The sequence below is a fragment of the Larus michahellis genome, chromosome 1, assembly GCF_964199755.1.
Source record: "Larus michahellis chromosome 1, bLarMic1.1, whole genome shotgun sequence".
NCBI lineage: Eukaryota > Metazoa > Chordata > Aves > Charadriiformes > Laridae > Larus > Larus michahellis.
The window spans coordinates 87,374,802-87,394,161 of record NC_133896.1 but is presented as its reverse complement, the minus strand read 5'-3'; the positions used below and the strand labels follow the sequence as shown (position 1 = coordinate 87,394,161).

Sequence of the window (19,360 nt, the reverse complement as noted above, 5' to 3'; positions counted from 1 at the left end):
AATATATCTATAATTGAATAAATTGTTTCCTATTAAAAAATAAAAGCATATATTATATTTTATTTATTCTTTTGATAATAGATGTTGAAGTACAGAAATGTTTAACTATGTAAAAGAAGTTTTAGTGTAGGTATGGAAAGTATGAATTGCTGAGTAGTACAATATATTTTGGCTTCCCTAGCTCCTGAGAAATAGCTGAATTATTTGCACTGTCTATAGTTAATGTCGTTGCCTTGTTCTTAGTGTTTTGGTTTTTTATTCAGTAGTGGTATCCATTAGCTTACATTTAGGGAATTAAATTCTTCCAATTTATTTCCTTACTGCGATATCAATTTAGTACAGGTAGTTGGGGTGTCCGGAGAATACCTTCTCTGTGACTGTAGTCATAGCATTTCATATAAACAGCATTTTCCAAGGGATATCAGTACTTACATGAATCTTTTTCTCCAGCTTCTGTTTCAGGTTATATATATATGTAACTAAAATTCATGGGAAAGACCTCGTTGTCTGAATGTGTACTGGGTACAGTTCTCAATATTCATGGCAACATACAATTCTGCTTTTGACAAATAATGGAATGCTCACTTTATAGCCGTAGGAATTTGGCCAGGGCATACAAACAATTTATTTTTCATTTGTTTGTAGTCAGACAAGTTTATAATTAAGACAGTAACGGGCATAAGCATTCTTGCAGCCTTTGCCGCTCATCTTTCTTGTTAACATCAAAGAGAATATTTGTGGTAGAAGACATAGCAGTCGGTAATAAGTGTGGGAGAATCAATAGCATGCAGATTATTTTTTTTATTTTTTTTAAATCTGGTTATCCCCTATCCTCCTATCGTCTGTGTATCTGCAATAAAGGAAAAGCATGCATACTTTTTTTTTGTTATCATTCCAAATGCTGTAGATAAAAATGATAGCTGTACACTGGTACCAAATTCTGTGCACACCCCAGACCACCAGAGATATTAATGAAAACATGCAGAGACTTATATAACCATTACATCAGTGTCTTATTTCTAGAAATGGCTGTTGTAAATTACCGTTTTGCTGAGGAATCCATTGCACTGATCTGTAGCCTGCATGGTCCGACTACGGATGAAATCAAGAACATGATAAAGCTGAGCAGGAATCCCGGCATAGGATGATATTACTTTGCTTTGTGTAGGAAACATACATGTGGGTGAATATACTTGCATTCATGCATACATGTGTATAAATATATAAATTGGTTTGGATTTACTGTGTCTGAGGACAAAGCCCTACATGTGAGGGGTGTTTTAACTTCAGGGGTTGTGCATCTTTTGTGTCAGTTCTGAGACAGTTGAGATCAGCTGAAGTATCAGTCCTGGAGGGTCACTGGTGTGTAAGAATGAGAGTTGCCAGCAGCACAGTTTCTCTAAGGGCCTTTGAGTCTATGATTTGACTGTTCTCACAGCTTGGTCCAAAATAGCGTGTATTTGTTGGCTATGAAGCCCATTTATCTCCGCAACAACTAGGGACATTTGTTTGGGTCTGAGCATATTTACTGGAAGGGTACTGGCGGATTGTGAGTTTCGAGGCCATAAAATAATTATATAGAGTAATGACTTCCACTGATGAAATGTTACCAGTCTGTTGATTTTTTGTCTTTGTTTATGTCTTTAATTATGTGCCAGTGGCATTAAAAAGCTGAGATTTGGGTGTTCATGTATTTTACACTGAATTTAAAACATAAATAGCTCACCTAAGAATCTTCTTGTAAAAAATGGAAAGAGAGGAAAAATCAGTCTGGTTAGGAGGTCATTGTTCTTATTAAGAAAATAGTGAGTTATTACTGCTGCCTCTGATGTACGTTAAGTAATACATATATCTCTTTAGGACTAGACCTCAGAATAAATTGCAAGACCAGAGACTAAATTAAAATGTTCTAAAACTTGATCCTCATGTATTTTTAAGGAAGTGGTCTGTTCCAAGAACTCTGATGTATGAAATCTTGTTAAGGTTAAAGTCTCTGCAGGCTGAAGTTCATTTTTTGAGGAAGAAACCCAGCTAACAATAAGATCAGGTATTGCCCAATGGTATTGTCACAATTAGCTAATTAAAATAAATTTGTAGTCATAACATCTTCAATGTATACAATAAATACTAGCCTCTCTTTTTACTGCTATGTTGTTTCAGAATTTTCTCAGTAATAAGATAGTTTATTTTGGAAAAGCTGATCTTTGTGTCTTGGGCTAACTAACATGCAATACTCTTCTTACTGTTTTCTCATTCTCTTAATTCTCATTTACGCATTCAGAGAAGGATTTTTTGGAACACACCTTGAAAGTCTTTTAATGCACAATAAACCTTCCTTCAAATACACTTGTTCTAGACACTCTCAGAGGGAGGAGAAACTGTTCTCCAATGCTTCCCATGTCCTGGATATGCGCAGTTGACTCTGTCAGCTGATGCTGCATTGCTCCAGATATAAATAGAAAGAGAAATCAGTAAATCTGGCTTTGTCTTAACCTGTTGCAAAGTGAGAAATGAGGCATTTTGAAAACAGATGCAAACACATATTCAAATTAAGTTTGCTTATTTCTAATTTCTTAGTTTCTGGCCCAGGGATCACGGTGTTCTCAAATCCTCAAACCAGCAGAAGGGAAAGGCTGACCTGGTGCTTGTAACATTTCTTGAAAGTTACTTTACACGTGTTCAGATTAAGAAAGAGATTTGGTTGTGTGGTTTGTTGGTTTTTTTTTCTTAGCTGCAGTTTCCTTTGCAGTTCCACAATAAATTGAATTACTTGGACTTTTCCTACCAGAAGCTTTAGGCACACCTGTGAAAAGCAGATTCCCTTGTACACAAGAGATCTTAACTTGGCTGATGAGAATGAATACAGAAAATGGACGGTGCAGTTGCTCCAATATTAAATTGCTCTTGCAAGCCTTTTAAGTCTGGATTTCTTTCCAGTCCACAGGAAATGACTGATAATCCTTTTCTTTTTTTTTCTTTTTTTTCTTTTTTTCCAGAGGAGGAATGTGCTGAAATAGAAATACAGTATGTAACATAAAGATTAAGACATATCCTCAAGTTAGTTAATTCATTGGAAAAATATTTACTTTCACTATCCAACTAAAATAGTAGTAGTAAAGCAGGGAAAGTTAACTGTAGGAGAAGCTGTTTGCCTCATATTTGCATTGTTATCAGTTCCTTAGAATATTGCCAAATATAAAGTATTTGGGATGAACTGTCAGTGCTGAGAATATTGTTCAGAGTTACTGTGGTAGGGCAATTTCCGTTAAAACAGTTAGCTTTTTCTGAGAAGAGGGGAGTCTTACCTTTGGCATTTCCTAAGTTTTGAGGACTTTATGCTTTAACTGCAGCCTCCTTCTATTCAGTCCTCTAAATATAAACCTTTGTTCGTACACTCAGTTGGCTGATTGAACCTCCAGCTGAAAAGTGACTGTGAGATGAGTATATCTTCCTTATAATTCAAACCTTTTTCTGATAGGTTCTAAAAATGTCTACAGGCTTAAATAAATATGGCAGCGGTCATCAGTATGTAGCTCTTTCTCTGCACATAATTCCTGTGCAAGAGGTCCTGTAAGAAAAAGTGGCTCAGCTCTAGCTAATATTGAAAAAAGAAATTTTATTTTGACGACTTAAGGAACAAAAGAGCTTGCAAGGAATAGCACAAGAAGGTAATTAAATTCCCTGGGTAACCAGGAGAAAGGTAGAAAGGCAGTAATGTTACTTTAGAGTATTTTGGGTAAGTGATAATCTTTCTATTATTTTGGTATAAGACATATTCTTTAATTTCTGTAAATATTACCTTTTTACAAATTACTAAAGGGGTTATCAAATATTTTCAGCCTCAGAATATTACTTGAGTACTCCCAATAACATGCTTATATTAGTAATCAATGAAAGTGAATTTTTAAGCAAACAATGATTAGCATGTATGAATTCTCATCATTGGAAGCTACATACCCAGCTAAAGCAAACTCTGAGACAGATAGACATCAAGTGAGTTGATAGTTCCTGTGTTTAAAGTACTAGGAACGTAATTTCTCTGTAGGTAGTGAAATGAGATGGGTGATTTTCCCCACCTACTTTAAAAACCAGTTCTGGATGGAAGGGTTGTTTTGTAAGCACCTATATCCTCTTCGTTAGGTATGGTGAGTGTCTGCTCCTGGGCACCCAATGTCTAGCAGGTTGTGTAGTCACAGGAGATGACCAGGTTGAGGGAGGTGATTCTGCCCCTCTACTCCGCTCTGGTGAGATCCCACCTGGAGTACTGCGTCCAGCTCTGGGGCCGCCAAAATAAGAAGAACATGGACCTGTTGGAGCGAGCCCAGAGAAGGGCCACGAAGATGATCAGAGGGCTGGAGCACCTCTCCTGTGAGGACAGTCTGGGAGAGTTGGGGTTGTCCAGCCTGGAGAAGAGAAGGCTCCAAGGAGACCTTATAGCGGCCTTCCAGTACCTGAAGGGGGCCTACAGGAAAGCTGGGGAGGGACTCTTTATCAGGGAGTGTAGTGATGCTTTTAAACCAAAAAAGAGGGAAGATTTAAATTAGATATTAGGAAGAAATTCTGAGGGTGGTGAGGCACTGGAACGGGTTGCCCAGGGAAGCTGTGGATGCCCCATCCCTGGAAGTGTTCAAGGCCAGGCTGGATGGGGCTTTGAGCAGCCTGGTCTAGTGGGAGGTGTTGGGGGGGGGAACTGTTGGGGGTTGGAGCTAGATGATCTTTAAGGTCCCTTCCAACACAAACCATTCTATGATTCTATGATGAAATGACCTGCACACCCATATTGCTTGGGACTGGAACCAGTGCCTGCTTGACTAGGAAGAGATGTGCTGCTTTTAACAGGAGAATTCAGGACACTTCTGTCACATGCATAAGTGTCTTCTGTGTTCTTGCTTTGCGAATTGCATCAGGAATTATTCTTTCAAATAAAAAGAAGTTTCTTCATTTCACTGTCAGAAATAAGAATGGCCTAGTTATTAAAAACTATAAAATATATACAATCATAAAATAAAAATTAAACCTCGTCAGTTACGTTTTACTAAAAATGTTGACATTGGAGGAAATAAAGTCAAGTCACCATATGGCAAAGCATCCTCAACCAACTAGTGGAAGCAGAGCTGTATAAATCCGAGGCATAGAGTCATTCTTGTATTTTGGGACCAAAAGCTCTTTCACCATGGACATCTATATTATTTCTAAATTAGACACTGTTGGAGCAGGTCTTGAAATAGCAGGATGGGAGATTGACTCCTGTTGCAAATTTTTTTATTTTTTAAATTGTCTCTGCTAAAAAAGCTGATTAAAAACTGGAAGTCCTTTGTCTCTTTTTAGAATTATCATAATTTGTTAACATTGTCATTTATGTTTTTCATGCATATGTATTTGTGTATTTATTTCTTTACAGAGAGTGGTCAAAATTAGGGTAGAAAGGGGATGTGTAAAAGGTGCCAGTATTCTAATTTGAAATGTTAATATGACATTGCCATTCATCAGTGACAGATGAATCTGTTAATACAATTTTGTCTTTTTATTGTATCAGACATTATTTTACTCAGTCTTTGGACTTCTGTGTGGTTTTGATACTTTCAAGGAAATGGATTTGAGAAGCACGCCTTTTTTAGTAGATTAAATGCACCTCAGAGAATCAATAAATGGATCTTAAAGACGCCTGCTGTCTTCTCCCCTGAGAAGTAGCCACAATTTTAAATACAATCATTCTGGACTTAGCTCTGTGGTGAGGAATTTCTCTGTTAGGTATTTGACACGCTGGGGGGTATGTTCTGCTCTGCCTCGCTGTACTTGAGACATAGCGTTGCACTGGTGCTAAACCAGCCTCAGGTACCTCCAGTCAAATGGACTGCACAACTTCCATTAACAGTTTCATCTCTCATCTGACGATTCTTACGGCTCCCAGTGTTTTCTCCATCCGTGCCCCAGTAGTTTATAGGCTTGCTCAGTGATATGACTGGGTGATACAGCAAGTTTTCTTTTCCTGTGAACAAGTAACACGTATGAAACCAGATCCCAGCATTGCAGCATTGGCATCACTGCTGCAGAACCTATATCAGATGAACTATTCAAGCTGTTTTAAAACTCCCCATTGAATTTCACTGCTTCCTAGAGGTCTCAAATAGTGTTCTCACATAGTCCCTTAGCACACAGAGCAGCCCACAGGCTGTAGCATCCAGACAGCCTGTAAACGCAGCCATGGAGATGTTTGATTAGGAGCCTTAACTTTGCTCTCATTTACTATTCGGTGCCTAGCACTGACTTGCTTCACATAATCTGGCCCATAAGAACTGCTTAGAGGCCAGTCTTTAATTTTCCCTTTACATTGGACCTTGAATAAAGAAGAGTATCTTTCTTGCTTTTAAGAAACCAGGTTCGGGTGCTGGATAAAACCCTACCAGTTTTGAGATCATTATCTCTCTTGTCTTATGTTTTTGAAGACTGTAGGGAGTTGCAGCCTGATGCGCCTACCAGGAGACTGTAGCAATTCTTGAAATTGGTAGCAGAATAGGAGAAGGTGGTATGTTGAAGATATTGTAGCCTTTTTACAGGAATATCTGGTATTCTTTGATTAAATCTAAGCATGTGATATTCAGGATATGATTCTTATATTTTATTGGTTTGGGCTTTTTTTAAATGAATTGTTATTTTATGGGAGAGAGCTGCTTCTGCTATATGAAAACTCCAGACTGCATGCTGTTGTTGAGAAGTAAATTTAATGGCATGTTATTTCTAACATAAATGTGGAACTGCTGTGGTCACAGGCACACAGACTGCTCTAAATTCATAGGTTCATGCAACACTACTGCTCTGACTACAAATACTGATTATAGGGTAACAGTATAAAGAAAGCGCAGTGAGTCCTTTTCCCATTTTGAAATACGGTTTAGCAGGTAGACATAAAATTAATCAATGCCATTTGACCACTCAGCTCTCTGTGGAAGAGCTCCACAAATCACAAGTGAGTCTAGGGCTACTAAGATGGTTGACATAATCACAAGGTACATCTATAAAATGGATTTTGTACAACCTGGGTTCAAGCAATTATCTGGCCTCTCTGCCTTTTTTTTTTTTTTTTCCTCAGTTCTCTTGAGTATTTTTGGACAATTAAATTGTGTGTCCACAAAATTCAGATTTAGTAAAATGGCCACAATAAACAATTATTTATTTAAAAAAGAATAAAAGAATAAATAATTTGAAGTGTATATTAGATATAATAGTAACAGCTGTGCAATATATTATTCTCAGACTCTGGAGTGAGGCGCTGGGATTGACATAAATTGCTCTGAGTATTCCCTGGATTAAAAATTCTTGCTGTTTGGGTTCTGTCCTGAAATGGTTGGCATCCCAACAATCATGACACGTGTATATGTTGGCAAGGAATTAAAAATGGTGGTGCCTCTGAAGTTTTGCAGGAGGTCTACTGCCTGGGGATGGTAGACAGTTGTAGCTGTTACTAATGCCATTCTGTTGTCTGTGTTACAGCTAATTTCTAAAACAAAGCAAGATTGGTCCCACGTTATACTTGGTAATAGTATCTGGTATGTTTGCTTTTCTTTGAGCATTTTCTGACACTGGAGTTTGCACGTGCCCACTTATTTTGTTGTTGATGTTTTGATAATAAATTAAATCTGACTACAAGATCACCCTGCCTTTAAACCGCAGTAAGGGCTGCTTGAAAAAGCATGAGCCTCCTAAAGTTTTTACCCTCAAGAGGAAATATCTGATTTTTCGTTTGTCTTTGATCTGGTCTCATCAATGCAATTTTACTTCTTCAAACAATTGAGCCTGCAGTTCATTACAGTGCAAGACCGGAACCCTTCTATTACCTTATTTTTAGCAAGAATTACATTAAGCCTTAAAATCAAATTTGCAAAAAGAAAGGCCTGCATGTACTGATCCCAAAAGTTAGCCCTTAAAATTTGCTGTCACTTCTGCTTCCAAGAGAGGTGCTGGAAGATTGAATTTCAGCACCGTCGTTGTCCTGAGAGAAGACCAGTTGGATGTGAGGCGTTGTTTGGTGGCATGGCTTCACTATGTTTCTTTATGGCCAAGTCAAATTCAGCATACGGTAACCTCACAAAACAATTTCAATTCTCACATCTTCATTTGCACTATTTTAATTTACTCTCCTAAAGTTTTTACTTCTTTGAAGTATAGCACTGTTTGGTCCACGTATGTGACCTCTAAGGATGCTGTGTCTGTTTTAACGTGTCAGTCCTTCCCAGGGGTGGTCGTGTGTGACCCATTTTGAAGTGCTGGATGTCACGTGGATGTTAATGGTCACCTCCACCTACGAATTGAGGGTGCTTGGCTGGAGAGCACTCTGACACCCTGCCTCCGGCAGGTGGACCCTTGGTGGTGCCTCCGTAGAGCTTCTCAACCCAAGGCAGCGAGGCGCTCTGTGCCTGCAAAGCAACTCAGCCCAGCAGGAGGGACTGAAGGGAGCTCTGTTCCTACAGGGTTTTAGCATCTTCCCAGAGCAGAGCCTCTGACTATTTTTCAGAGCTTATGTACTTGATTAAAACATAATTTCCCTTCAGCTTATGGAGCTGAGAAGTTCTTAGAGGCATGAATTAATGGGGAGACAGGTTGTGTCTGCTACAGAGTCAAGGAGCTGTGCCGCAGAAGAGCAAAATTATTCTGCCAGGTGATTTGTTAGGTTCAAGCAATGCTTCCAGAAATTTTCAAGCAAGAATGTTTATCTGCAATTGAGACTGACTGACACCGTCACTTCTTAGGAAACTCCCCATTAGAGAACGTTGTCATTTTTTTAAACAAGGCCATTATAAGTCTAGGAAAAGAAATGTAATATTTTACTTGGGCAGGAGGGAGGTGAAGGAGAATTCTACAGAAGATTTGGAGGTGTCTGCCGAGCTTGTCAGAACAACCTCCTGTCGCTGTGGCTGTGGCAGCCCAACTGGAACTTGGAAAGAGGAGCATTGTTTGCCATTTTGAAAAACTGGATATTTTATTCTCATTGAACCTGACTGAAATATCCATGTTTCATATGTAGTAAAGCTCTCCGAATACCTGCATTAAAGTTGCCTGCGAAAATATGGAGCCTTCATGTTAGCACTGTGCATGGAAACATGGTTAGCATCAGGCAGGCTGAGAGAGACCCACAGAGAGAAAAAAAAATCTGATTAACAGCACCTAGAAATGGGCAAATTAATCCCCTGCAAGGAACTAGACCACTAGGAATGCAAAACTTCCAGGCCAAGAAGATTTCACGTATTTGTGGAAGAATTGTGTCTGTATACGAACCTGACAAAGGGAATAAAAATGACAAAATGAAGGTACAGCTTTTTTACATTCTCACAGGACAAAATGAAAAAGTGAAATAAAATTGCCAGGAATGAATACACAAACCCCGGAACAGCTGAGCGAAATATTTGAGGAAAATATACACGAGGTAGCAGAGAGATACTTTTCTCTAAATCCCCAAAGGAAGAGCAGAGAACCAGATAGATGCTTGCATCGTGTTGCTGAGAATTCTGGCATGCACATGTACTTTAGAGACATAAAAGATCTCCTAATTAGAGACAGGATCATTTGTGGGACATGTGATTCCAGTTTATGGGAGGAATTGCTGAGAAAAAGACATCTAACCCTAAAGGAATGAATCAAAGAACAAGAGCAGCTGAACTGTCCAGGGAAAGGAGCAAACCGGCAGCCACTCTTGCAATACACAGGCTACGCTTAAAATGAATCCGGGAAACAGGGCAGAGACGAGCTCATGAAGGATGCCGCTGCGGTGATGTGCTGGTACACACCTCTGAACATGTGCTGGAAGGGACATGGAAATCATCATTACTGAGGTCTCAGTGCTGCACGCAGCCTCTTTTGTGGAAAAGCAGCTGTACTTACAGTTGCAGAGAAATTTCCAAGGTTCGGGAGGTGATTTACAGCAAGGCTTAAGCTTGTAGCACGTGTCCACTGCAGAAAGTGGTCACCACATATGTTTTGAGCTACTGATTGCACCAACTGTATTTGCGCCAGGCTGGTGGATCAGCAGGCGGTGGGGCCATGGAGCCAGCCAGGCTGTGGGGAGGGATATCGGGTGCCGCGGGGAAGCAGAGGGCAAGACAAGTGCGACACAGAGGCAGCCGTCCAGGAGCAGTGGTGAAATGAAGACAATGAGCAATGCACGAAAGTGAAGTAATGTTTAGGGGCTGATAGGGAGGGAGTCACGAGCGTATAATTCAGTAGTGACTGTGCAGCTGATGCCTCATGGGCTCTCCCATCCTCAGCCAGAGATAGAGGAGGCAGAAGGAAACCAACAGGCAGTATGACTGAAAGAGGGTAGATTTAGATGAGATATTAGGAAGAAATTCTTAACTGTGAGGGTGGTGAGACACTGGAACAGGTTGCCAGAGAAGTTGTGGATGCCCCATCCCTGGAAGTGTTCAAGGCCAGGCTGGATGGGGCTTTGAGCAGCCTGGTCTAGTGGGAGGTGTCCCTGCCCATGGCAGGGGGTGTGGAACTGGGTGATCTTTAGGGTCCCTTCCAACCCAAACCATTCTATGACAGGGTTTTGGCAAGGTGAAAGCAAATTCTGCTTCAGCAGAACAGGAGACGAGGCTGTTCTGGAGCTCAACACGTATGAAGGAATATGAAATCAAACCAGTCCCTGGTGAAGTCCAGCCTTTAAATGGCCTTGGGTTAGCAACCTCTAGTTAGTCACCAAAAGTTTGCATGAAAAGCACAACAGCTGTCAAAACTAAAGTTATGGTGACCCATCCGTGGTTCAGAGAGAGGAGAAGTAGGAAGATAATGTTGGAAAGAGGCACCAGGAAGTTAATCTATCTGAGCATGACCTGAATGTTACCCCCATTTTTTGTTTTTCTGTACAGTGTTCTCTAAAGAAAAGCCAATTATATTTTAGAAGAATAGGGGCCTCTCATGTTGTTATTCATCATGTGGTACATGAAACACTAACGCAGAAATTGTGAGTTAACCTTGTCCTTTCATCACGTATGATCATCTCATCACTAGGCTGGTGACTGCTCAAAGCTGCCTAAAAATGGTTGGGCCCCAGACAACTAAACTTTTATGCATCAGTACAAAAGCAGCAGAGAAGATGAGAAGGAAAACTGATTGTCCCAAGGGACACAGCATAGTGGTTTGGGTAGTTCTGCTTAGAAAGTCACTTGTGGCTTTTATAATGAGGAACTTAAGGTTTGAATTTTCAGACTTATTAGCTGTACATTTGTTTGTTTTTTATTAACTTAATGTACTATGCGCCACATTTTCTTTGGGGTATTGAGTCTAGTGATGGATTCATCCAATTTAGCTCTAAATGCATGGGCTTTCTTTTTCATAAAACGTTGAAGAGATCTGGGTCTCAAATTTCCTGAATTATTTTAATTTTTTTTATGCCTGTATATTTTTGCTACAGCATCTAATGTTTTCTATCCAGTTTCCTTTCTGAGAATATGTGCTTCTGGCTAATGTAGAAAGGTAACGTGATTTTTGTTTGTTCTCTTTCTTGACCTCTGAGAATTAGAGTTGTCTTCTTATATGAGCCGACACAGTTAAACCACTTCAGTCTACAAAAGAATCACTGGAAGTTTCCAATCCTCTAGCTATCTGCTCCAATAGAAAAGAAAACAGGTTTTTAAAAGGCTGAGAAAGATATGGTTATTAAGCTAATACAATATACTTCATCTAGCTGCTAAAAATCTTGACTGTTAACAGTGATTAAATATAATTGCATCAGTAAAGGTGGTGTGAAAAAAACAACCCTGACTTTCCTTAGAAGCTATCTTTAGGAAACCCTGATTTCTTGGGCTTAAAAGTTTCATGTAACGTTGGTGTTTTATTATGGGTAGTGCTTTGAAGGTTTCTTAAACCCAGGAATATGTAGAAAGAATAAATAAACCAGAGCAGGATAAATACACAGTTCTGAAGTATTCTGCTAGGTTTCATTATATATCTGCAGTATATGTGGTTTATTCAAAAAGAAAAATGCCATAAAACTGAAATGTTAATGGAAAAATATTCAACCATCTTAAAGATATGACCAAATAATAAAGATATTTGCAAGAAAAAACAAATGAACAAACCACCATCTGTGCACCAGATAAAATTTTCATTGAATAGAATGAACGAACTCCCAGTAATTTCAGTTAAAGTTGTTGAATTAATTCTTTTTTTTTTTCTTTTTTTTTGCTACTCTTCAATTTGGAAGGGAATCTGTTCATTATTTTAAGAGCTGAGAAACAAAGTTGCTAGACTTTTTGTCTTATTTTCATATATTTAAAATCTGAGCTATGTCTTGTCCTTAACATTGCACAATCTTTATAGTGGTTGTAAAATTTCTCCAAGTTAAGTGATCTGAAAAAGTTCTTCCTAGACAGTAAGATATTAACAAATTTAGCAGTTCTGGTATAATGCAGAATACCACACGCTGTTCTGTATCCTGGGAACTGAACTGGGTATGTACAGATTTGGTTTTATTCTGTAGATTATGAGAAATTATATAATTTCTAACTGAAACAGGACTGTAAAACCTCTCTCAGTGCAATACTGAAAATTATGAAATAACCTAATTCTTACACAGCTTTGTCACTGCCAATGTTAAATATTGCTGCTAATATTTATTGCAAGAGCCTCAGTTACTACTAAGACAAAAGTCTAACAGTGAGCCCTCTTTGCTTAGAGAAATCACATACTCCAAATGTGTTCCAGAGCAATAATTATATATTTTTTGTGGATATTCAAGAGAAGTGATAATTCTGAAGCAGAGATAATGTTTCCACTGGGAAACACAGTAAAAATATATTTAGCCGTTGTCCTAAACCAGCAAAGTCCAGATCTAGAGGTGGCCTGTGGTGAGGTACTGAACTAAACATAATGCTGATGTGTCTTCTCCACATACAGGCACTTTCTGCTTTTAAGATTTTAAAGATATTAAAACCATGAAAATGTGTTGATACTTAGGGCATTTAATGAAACCTTCAAAGAATATAAGTTTTTGGATACCAGGTAGATATGCACTATACATAACAAAGATAGTGTGCATAATGAAAAATGATTCCCTTGTGAATTTATTATTCCTGTTCTGCTTAACTATTTGCCTTTTATTTTGAGAATCCCAATGTGTAAAAATATTTTTATAATCTGTGTTTGGCATTTTTGGCCCTCATGCGATTTTGATTCATGAGTTGAAAAGCTGTTTCCATGGAAATCAGCTGAATTGTTGATGAGCTTTGAATTTCTCCCACAAATTAAGGCAACTGGGGGACATGATCTAGGCTGATTCTGTCCATAACGTTGGCCATAGTATTTATCCTTTTATCCCATATGAATGGGAGCTGTATTCTGGTGATGATTTAAGTTAAGATTCCTGAATATAACTGTAACAAATTCTCTTGAATCAAGCGAAACACAAATTTACCAAAAATGCAAAAATAGATAAAAATACTAAGTATGACATGTACGCATGCGCTTAACACCCTGACAACATATGCACACTCAAGCCCCCTCCCAAGGACAGCTGCAGTCATGGTCATGATTAACTTTTAAGTTTCTACAACCAACCCACCTCATTTTTAGTGAGGTTGAGTCGCAGCTGTATAGACCTCATTCATAGCCTGTGTTTCTTCCAGGTGCTGCTAGGGTATTTGACAGACATGTTTGAGTTGAAACGGACTGAGCGTCATCCACATAAACTGCTGAACGTAAACCTCCCTTGTTACCTTTCAGACATACTGAGCAGGAAGAGAAGCAAAATGTGACCTAGACTTGTCAAAGAGAATATTTGGTTTTTTTCCCAGATTTCCAGAAGAGAAAAAGTAAGCCAGAAACTCTTGAGATTTGTAGAGGGCAGGACAGTGTCTGCAGTGTCTCCTGCTGACCAGTGTGTTAAAGCTCATAGATGTGCTGCAATCACATAATACCTGACCATCGCAAGTTCTCAGGATACAATAGCAGAGCGCTGTGATCTCTCCATGTCCGTACTTTGATCAGCTTGGGCAAATAGAGCTACTCTGTTCAGGTACTTGAACTTGACAGCATTCTCAGTAATTTTGTCCAAAAGTGGAAGTTCAGTTTGTGGGTCGTTATTGTCCAGTTGTCAGCATCAAGTGACTTCTTGTGTGACAGCTGTCAACAACTTCCCCAGTGTAAGCCTGCAGATCTGCCCCTGCTCCGTACTGTCACCACTAGCAATGGGTGTAGTTTTTCTCTGATGACTTTCAGAACAGCTGAAATAAAAATAAACACTTTATCTTTTAGAAAGTCCAAAAAAAATATTATAAAATAAAATCAGTGCTTGATATATGGTGTGGAAGAGGGGCTTCAGCTAAACTTATTTTAATTGGAAGAGTAAGGAGAAGAGAAGCTCAAAATGCCAGCTCTGATGTTTCCTTAGCTCTAACTCATAACTCAAAGAAATGGCTGCGGTAGGAATTGGCTTTTGTGGGGAGGGTGGGACAAGAATGTGATTGTTTGCTGCTTTGAAAGTGTTTGTTTGTCAGGCATTTGGGTGGGAGGGTGGCAGTGAAAACAGACCCTTCCCCGCCCTGGAAATGCCAGGTGCTGTACTTCAGCAATATTCAGATTCTGAGTGTATTTCTGGCTTTCCTAATCTTTGATCCTGCCATTGAATCCGCGGGGGTGCAAAAATCCACCCACACAGATCCGATTTCAAAATCCTGGCCTTAATTATTTATGGTTTGGTTTGGACAAATTACTGTTCTCTGTGCAATAACCACAGTTATTACCAGAAACATAGGACCCTCTAAAACATACATATATACATTATGTATGTATGTGCATATTTTTTAAGATGTTGCCTTTATTAATGTTGTTTCGAGGCTTAACTGAAATTCTCATTACTCAGTCTTGCCCTGTGCTGCTTTTCACCTGACCATGCTGGCCTGGATCCATAGCAATTAATTTTCAGAAAAAACAGCCCATAATGTTTATAACCTGAAAGCAGTCCTCGGACTAAAAGAAGAACATCTAGCTTTATACACCTTGCAACAAGATCCTAGTGTTTTGTTAAGCTCCAAGTGGACTGTACTAGTTTTTCTGCATAAAACAGGCCCACCTTTTTTTAATGTCTCTGGGCCCTATTCATAAGAGCAATCCTTCTCAAGTTAGATCATTTTCATCTGCATATAAATAGAAGGTAAATCCCTTATGAAAAAAATCAACACCTTTTAACCAAGGACAGTAAATTTCATGAAACAAAAATAAAATCAGAATTTTACAGCAAAATCGGACATGCCAGTGCCATTACAGAACCTGGAAATGCCAGCCAGAACCATTCTGTAATTAGAGGAAGGCAAGCTTGGTGACTTTTATGTGTTTCCCAAAGTAATTTTTTTCCTTCTTTTTGCCTTTTTCCTGAATTTTTAATCATAAATTAATGCTGGTACATTTGCTGTCATAATGCTGACAAATAGGTTCCCAGCGCTTGAGTGTTGCTTTAGATTTGGATTCTTATCTTTGTTTTTGTCCTTTAATAGAGCCGAAAGAAACATACTCTCTTCAAATGTTCCTGCAAAGGACACAGCAAGCTACGTAATTTCGGTTCTTGCATATTCTCAGTTGGAAGGCAATTGGAAATTAGCAGAAGCTTTCAGGTAATTCCTGGGCCTGTTTGGAATTGTGTGAAACTGAGGTTTATTTGCAGTTAGAAACCCGTACCCCAGCTTTCAATGAGGTCCTGTCCAGGTATTCTAAAATACTTTCCTCATTCTCAACCGGCTTGTCAAGTTTTAGATTAGCAACCAAACCCGGTAACAGCTGGACATGTTTCCCTCTTCATAAGATTTCAAACAGTTGGCCTCCTAAAAGGTAGGGTAGAAGACTTCCCTGTCACACCTCCTACGTGTTTCTCCAACCAAGGAAACCAAACTTGTGCTGAAAGCCAAGGGCTTGTGCTGGGGCGGTCAGGGCTCTGCTCTCAGCTGTGCCCCAGCCTTCACTTACCTCTCTCTACCATCCTTCCGTCTCACATCATACACTGCTGCCTCGTGAAAAGTCTCTTTGCTAATGTTTGTTGAGCAGGCAGACATTTCAGGTGGAACACGATAGAAATATAAAATACTGTTCCTAAATGTTCTTTGCTGCCTGCAATGCATTGGGAGATCACGTGCAAGAAAGCCATTTGCATTCCATCTAATGAGATAGTGGCATCAGTTTTGATTTTCATCAAGTTAACGTATGCTTTAGGATCTGAGATTTCAGTCCAGTGTGCTACGGATGGGGATTGCAATCCTCGTCTCAATGTCCAAAGCAGTTGCTAGAGTCACAAGCAATATTTGTTTTGCACATGTTATTATTGAGGAAAACTAAATGGCAGTAAAAGTGTTCTAGAATGGAAAAAAACTTTCTAGTAAAAATCATGTTCGTATGATTGACCTGTCTGAAAATCATGGAACCTCACAAAGCACTGTATATTTGTCTCGTAGAAAATAGTACACTTGCTTTTCAATAAATGGTATTTTTAATTTTTAAAATTAAAACACAGCAATAGCATTTTGCCAGGTGATTAAATAATGCAAAACACTTTTTCTAGTTTGCTACAGTTAGTTCATATTTCCAAGTCATGGTTGTTTTTAGTGCTTCTTTAAAAAAAAATAATCTCAAGCTTTCAGAATTGCCTGTTCCAGAGCTTTGGTACTCTGTTGCAGCCTGTGTTGGATCTAACTGTTTTCTAAGCCTGAAATAAACCTCTTGAAGGGATCCTCAGTCATCTCCTGATGGAAAATAATAGTAAGCTAAAACAGAGGGTCTATTTAATATTTAAGGCCCTTAATGATGAGAAACCAGTTACACAATGGGAAAGAATTTTACCCGTAATATACATGTACAATATTTTTTCCCCTACAGAATTACCAGATTCTATCATGGATTGTATGGATATTACAAAACTTTTTTTTAAAGATTGTAAGCAAAGGTTTAAAAATGACTGGTAATTCTGGAAATGTCAGTGTTGGAGAACCAAAGTTGAGACCTTGCCGATACCCATTCCAAAGGTTTCAAAGCATTCAGCTCTGCCCAGGAGATCCACCTATAAGGTGTCTCAGGTTGGGATACAGAAGCCCAAACTTGTCACCTTTCAGCCTTTGACTTACTTTAATTTAAAAAAAAAAAGCTATAAATATATACTTGCCTGTTAATACAAAGTGATATCTTCCATAATAGTTTCCCATAGTAAAAAATTGTCTGCATATATTTCTGTATGGGAAACGTGGGGAACGTTATGCAAACAGCAAACGTGTTTCATCTTTCAGGCTACAAGTAGATTATGGCTTTTCAAAACCTGCAGATTTTCTCTGTGAATTAATCTTCCACTATCTTTTGTTGGTGTCTTTCAAGTTCTATCGGCTTCTAGCTAGAAAGCTAATGATAACGCATCAGAATTGTACCCTTTTAAAAGAACAAAAGCGGGGTACCCATCTGTAATAATAGTGTAATGACACCAAATCTGTACATGTATGGTTTAGTATTATTTACCTAAATGCTCATTCATTGGCACATAGACAATTTCTTCGATGCTTTATCTTCGTATTATGTTTTGCAACAGCAGCCTGGCATCATTAGACATCCACCCACTAGCATTTTAAAGATTTTTCCACACAGCCATAAAATTGCACCTTCCTCGTTGAATGTAAAATCAAGTACACCTGTAATAACAAAGCAGTGGAATAGTATGCATCTCCTCCTGGATGTTTAACTGCATTGCAGTAGAGCTGTGGTGGTTTGCCTTCACAGACTCAGTAAAATTAAAGGTCGTGTCCGAATGCTGTGTCTTCCTGTTTAAAATGAATAGCTTGTAAATGTTTATCTCAACTAGAAGTGAGAACATGGTCTACGTTTGTGCTCTCCAATTCCCATTTTGAGAAATCGTGCAGAAAAACAGCTGCATATCCTTTCATGTCCTTCTTCTGCTGTTAAACATTTACATCTTTGATTTTAGTTCTTTGCCAGGTTTCCCCCTCCTTGCATTTGGATTTCTGGTTGAAGCTTGCAGTAGTGCCATCTAGATTTATAGTGGGTTACATTGTTTTCTGCCGAAAAGAGAGAGAAAGAAATAAATCCAGTGCAAAAGTACTGAGAATTCATGTACAGCGTCATACAGTATATAGTTTCTTTGTGTTCTGCCAATATGTATTTCAGTTTAAAATGTCTTGAGGCTGGTTGGGACTATTTTTGTAGAGAGAGGACCAAAGTATACAGTATATTGGCTTCCATTTTGCTGTTTTTGGACAGTAAGGGCTGCTTTCCATTTCCTACAATGTTCCAATATAACTAAATCACATATACTCTGTAATGGAGGCTTCTGAGACCTGGGGCTTCTGTAAAATGTAAAAGAGCAAAGTAGTATTTATACAGTATAATATTTTGATTCGCTAATGAGCTGTGAGGTGGGTGTTATCATGAACTACTGTGCAGCAAGAAAGGTTCCTAAAACATGCATCAACTTCCTCCGTCTCCGAATCATTGTAGATAACACAGTGTTTAGTTTCTAATTAGGCTTGTGTTGTGCTAATTCTCGTGAGTAGTGTAAGTGATTGACATTCTGCATTTTAGTGGCAAGTACCAGAGCAGCTGACTTCAGCTCCGGGATGAAGCCAGCATACAGCTGCTGAGAAAAGCAAGGCGTTCGGAGAAACTGATTTGCAAGATTAACGCACACTGATTGGTATGGCCTTGTTCTGAGGGGAAAGGAGGAAATAAGGCGCATAGTCTTGAATTAGACTAATGATATTCTAGTTCTAAAGGGATTAAGAGAGAAATGTTTAACTGAAAAAAGAAATAACAATCGTCTGAGTAGTAGTTCTCAAATTATTTATTTACTTTGGATAGTCTTTTGCACTATTTCTTAGGAGAGGATGAACGTTCTTCTTCTACCATGCCTCAATCCCCTGCATTTAAAATACAGATGGTTTGTCCTAAGTCCTGTTTTCTGTACATGTGAGTAATAAGTGTAACCTTCAAGGCAATAGCTTGTGAACTATTTCTTGATGGAACATGCCAGAGCAGCATAGGCATTTTATGTGGCTAAAATTATTTCTGAGTAATTTTTGCTAGCGTATTTTCTTTGTGGTCATCTCAAGTCAGTGTTTTTGGTAGTACAGTGGAAATAAAAATAGTGATACAGATCTGATACAGACAGTCAGTCTCATTGAAGTAGACTGGGTTATTGTAAGGTACATCTTCTAATTTAAACTCTCCGGTCAGGTCTGAATCTCTTCAGTCAGATTCTAAATGTTAAGTTTGGCTTTTTCAAATCATCATAGTTGCATTGAGCACTAATAAAGAATGTGTCTGTGGCTCTTGGGTGTTACTCATGGAGCATTTGAGTTTTTCACAGCCTTTAAAGCCTTACTCA

General features: G+C 38.8%; 1 long non-coding RNA gene across 1 annotated transcript in view; it reads left to right on the top strand.

The window, feature by feature from the left end:
- LOC141744446 (uncharacterized) overlaps positions 1-19,360 on the top strand; it is a 104,606-nt gene that overhangs the window by 21,513 nt on the left and 63,733 nt on the right. The gene's annotated exons all lie outside the window — the stretch shown is intronic.